At 33.8% G+C, this 4525-nt stretch overlaps 1 long non-coding RNA gene across 3 annotated transcripts; it reads right to left on the bottom strand.

The window, feature by feature from the left end:
* Positions 1–1094: 1094 nt before the first annotated feature.
* LOC131648352 (uncharacterized) lies at positions 1095–3832 on the bottom strand. Of its 3 annotated transcripts, none has more exons than XR_009298124.1 (5): positions 3728–3832; positions 3527–3652; positions 2513–3435; positions 2179–2418; positions 1095–2085 (listed from the first exon to the last, which is right to left on the bottom strand). It is a non-coding gene; the product is annotated as an uncharacterized LOC131648352 (long non-coding RNA). The 3 variants fall into 3 exon arrangements; XR_009298123.1 differs by having other exon boundaries at positions 1095–2223; positions 2294–2418; XR_009298122.1 differs by having other exon boundaries at positions 1095–2418.
* Between the last annotated feature and the right edge of the window lie 693 nt (positions 3833–4525).

Below are 4525 nucleotides of genomic sequence, written 5' to 3'. Positions count from 1 at the left end.
TGAGTAATTTTATGTTCCCGAATTTTTATCTGTAGTTTTATTTTTCTAGTTTATTATTATTTTGTATGATATAATTGTACTCAAATATACATTGAAAATAATAAGTATGAATATTTTCTTGTGTAGATCTAATAGGTCGTGCCCCGTGGCACTTTTAGAAACAAATCTTGCAGTCAAATGCGAGACTATAAAATCAATATTGTGGAAGTATAAAAGTGACTCAAAAGGACACATCAAATTCAACTTTCAACTTATAAATGAGAGAAATAAATGTGCAAATTATATTGGTTGGAGAACATTTTATTTCATATACATTTGAATGCTAAAATATTTAAATGTACCACATTTCCGTTTCATCAACCAAATTAGAAGAGAAAATAATTTTTGTTTGTTTATTTAAATATTTATGAAATTCACCTTGTCTTTTCTTGAATCATGACTAAAAACTTTCTTCATTGTAGAAAACCAACTTCTAGTAAAATGAATGCTATAGATATTAAAATCATGAGAAGAGCATAAATGACTGTGTGTTAGCACATTTGTTCCTTTTTAGTTGTTTTTGAAGAATGTGAGGCTAGTTTGATCAAGTTGTTTTCAAATTCATGATGATAATTGATAGAACTGGTCACATCTTTTTTTTTAAAGGCAAAAGAAACTTGAATTAAAAGATAGGCATAAGCGATCCTAAAAAAATACACATTCTTTGAGATTTACAAAAGATATACGGAAACTTGGTCAAAAAATTGTAATGAGAATGCAAAAAATGGCAAGCCATTACATAGCAGTTCATTTGAGGTTTGTTCAATAAACCTGCTATATGAAATTTAAATTCAACTTCAATAAATGGAAAAGTGGTGTGACTTGATCTCGACGTTGTACCACGAGATTCGCACCACCGATTCAGACGCGAGCGATACCGAACACCCAGCGATACCTGCTCCGCCGCGATTCACCGCTTCACACCGCGCAGCTAGCATCACACCAGACGATTCCATTAACAGCACGTTGGGAACATAAAACCAGCAACGCCCCTCATTATTCAATTCGGAAGAGCCAACAGCAGTTGCCAAAGGCAAATTACGAACACAGTTATAACTTTATCCAAGACAGATCTGCACCAGACTTGTTCAATCTTTGGTGTTAAGAGAAGTAATTAGATATTATCATGTGTTAGATATTAATAAACCACTTACTCACCGAACACTGATATGTTTTTTGCAAGCATACTTTGATCTATTGGATCATTTACCACTTTCTTCCATGTAACGAACAAAGGGCTGAAACAAAGCAAAATTTGAATTTAAAGTTCTCATTAAGTAGATCAAAGCTGCAGAGCTTCATATGATTCAAAAACTATTTAAACATCCAATATTTTACATACTTGATCATCAAGTTAATATAAAACAAATTGATGGCTGAATGTGTTAAACTTGTAACTCTAAAAAATTATCCAATAGTGTATCACTTTCACAGTTGATGTCAGCAAATCTATCAAATACACAGATACACAGCAAGTAGAATTTGATTTTCAAAATATAGCACTAACAACCACCCGAGAACAGAATCAAACCAAAACCATATAAAATATCACTAAGTAAGCAGAGCTGTAAACATCAACTAAACACCACCAGCACCAAGCCAAATACCGCACCAGGCCAAGACAGACAGCAAAGAAAGAATCTGGTAGCACATAAACCAAACCACACGGTGTAAAATAGCAAAAATCAAGAAGATGATACTAAACATTAATAGAAAAAACCAAATATCTTTGAATGCAATTCAATCAGAGCGTATCTGTTCAACGCTAATCGGATGCACAAATCTGTCAATTAGGCGGAGATGAGTCGTCACAGAAATGCACAACTTAGCCAAGCCCATGGATTACGACAATCCTAAACTGCTACCAGCACAACATCATATCAGTCGCTATCATAGTGTCACCTATGAAAAAATGCATAAATATGTCAAATACAAAAACTTGGTAACAAAAACCAAAACAGGATCTTGAGTACATCATAGCCAATAAATTGCTGCTTTTCATATTGTTTCCACCATCAGACGTTGCTCGGCAGTCATATCTGTTTCCTGTAACAATTAAGAGAGTGCAATAATTGCACGCATTAGAGTTCTCATCTCGTGATTCATAACAGCCAAAAAGTCATTGCAAGCATGAATTACAGTTTCTGCTTCTCTCCTAGCCATATCAAGCGCAACATTCAACAGCTGCACAAAAACACTATCCAATTATATATTCATATAAATTATAGTTAGCCATATAATTTTCAGTATATACCTTGTTCTTCTGTGAGTGTGAGCCAACATGTGAGCTCAAATTTTCATGCCACTCTTTACGGAGATCGGGCACAGCAAGAAGATTTCCAAGCCAAGTAGTTATGTGACTGTCTTCAAAATTCAGACCTGCATGAAACCAAAACATGCTATCTTTATATAGAACCATTCATCAGAGAAAAAGAAGACAGTTAAGTCCAGTTATTGGGACAACATTCATTACCCACACACGTTCACCGATAACCATGGAAGTTCCCAGCAAAGTATCAGATAAGAGGAAGATCTTCATAAAGTGACTCTTCTGAAGCACAGTTTTAAGGTTGGAAGCTCTCATTTCACGGCGGTTTAGCAATCCCAGCTGGTAATTAGACACCTGTGTGTCCTCTACTTGGTTATTCGGAAGAAGTCCCACTTTGGCGTAACGACATACAATAGAATACAAAGCAAATGTTCCACATAACAAATCACTATAGTTAGTGAAAATGCTCAAAAACATTTATATTATCACGAAAATAAAAGCTAGTAATAGTATTAACCAATGTCTCCGTAAACTATTCCGAGACTTTGAAAGGCCAATTGTAGCATTAGGGCAGTTGATTCTCCATGCGTATTCAGAAATAATATAAGTAAACACAAAGAAAACAAATAAAAGGAACCATCTTTAACTTCACAAAGAATAGACTAACCCGTGCAGATAGTTCAGTCCATTGAGCAACTGCCATAGTATCGATTTAACACAGTGTACCGGTTAATCGCTTGGTTGACCTTATCTCTATGATGTCTTATTATTTCCTGCCATTCAAGATTGCAATATTTACACTCAACTAACTTCCTTTTTCCTATTCCTTGCTGCCTACATATGTTTCTTCCCATAGAAATTCACACAACTTTTTAAGACACTGAAGTAACAATAGCACAAACGAATATTGGCATCAAAGAAAACCGTGTTGCGATTGGCATATCGATCACTGTGATCAATGCCATCAAATCTCCGGGGGAACTGCACATAACAAAGATGTTACCGATTACTGGATCCATCAGAAAACACATCGCTCCTCAAACAGCCTTGCTATTGTTAACATAATGATCACAATCAATCAAGACTGAGAATGTAGGGAGCATTATGAGAACTGCAGACACCCTCGCCTATATTAACCGAAATAAACGTCAAGCACAACAAAATCTTGATGAGCTTATATAAATTGTTAACTTAATCTTAAGTATCTATTGATCTTACCAGTGCATTTTCAGCACCAGCCTTTTTGTGGTGGGTGTAACCTGGCCTTTTCTCTCTAGAAACATAAACCAACCTTGGAAGTTCATTTCCTTCCATGTCATGGGCACCACTGTGTCAAAGAAAAACCTGACAATGATAAACCAAATATGAGTATGCCTCTCATCATTCAGATTTGATTACACGCAAAAGGAACATATGTACCTGAATCATGCCAAGATGGTCGCGCGAATTATAGATGTCAACCATAGACCAAAAGCACTATCAACTGGATGTGCAACTCTATAATGGAAAAACCTGAAAATCAAAAGTATCACCATAAAAAAAATCAAAGTACAAAAACGTTTGGAAGTATAACCATCTATACCTGGGGCCTTTGTTTCATCAATACTTTTCATAGCTTTCCAAATTTCAGGGGCAGTCACAGGACCAATAAGAGTTTCTCTATGCATATCCTGCAATTGAGGCTCGTTCTTATTGACCTCAATATCGACATGCTTCAGCGCATCCCTTCTAGTACCAACCAGCTGCTTGTAATACTTCAAAATTTCATGTTCTGAAAATTGGTTAGCCTAATATTATTCCCATCCTCCATGTTATTGAGACATTGCCAACAATATTTTTATTTGATGATTAAATCGTTATAATACTATTATTAATTTTTATGGAAGTCTTGTTTGATTTTAAAAGTAAGTCTAAAACAATTTATTTACCAAAATAAATTGGAAACAATTTAGTTCTATAAAATGCAAGATATAACCTTAAAATTGTAATTTTTTTTTTTAAATCAAATTGATTTTTTAAGAGATAATAGTTTTAAAGAAATTCATATCAAATAATTTTAATACTAAAAAGATGAGTAAACAATTATGCTTCTAGTTATTTTAAAATTAATATTATTTTAAGAAATTTTATTTTAGAATTTTATTTTAGAAAAAATTCTCTTTTAGTCTTGAAAATTATTTATTGTTTAGATAATTTTAATTTTAAATAAAAACATTT

The sequence above is a fragment of the Vicia villosa genome, linkage group LG2 (assembly GCF_029867415.1).
Source record: "Vicia villosa cultivar HV-30 ecotype Madison, WI linkage group LG2, Vvil1.0, whole genome shotgun sequence".
Taxonomy (NCBI): domain Eukaryota; kingdom Viridiplantae; phylum Streptophyta; class Magnoliopsida; order Fabales; family Fabaceae; genus Vicia; species Vicia villosa.
The sequence above is the reverse complement of the archived record's forward strand: the minus strand, read 5'-3'. Positions and strand labels throughout refer to the sequence as shown.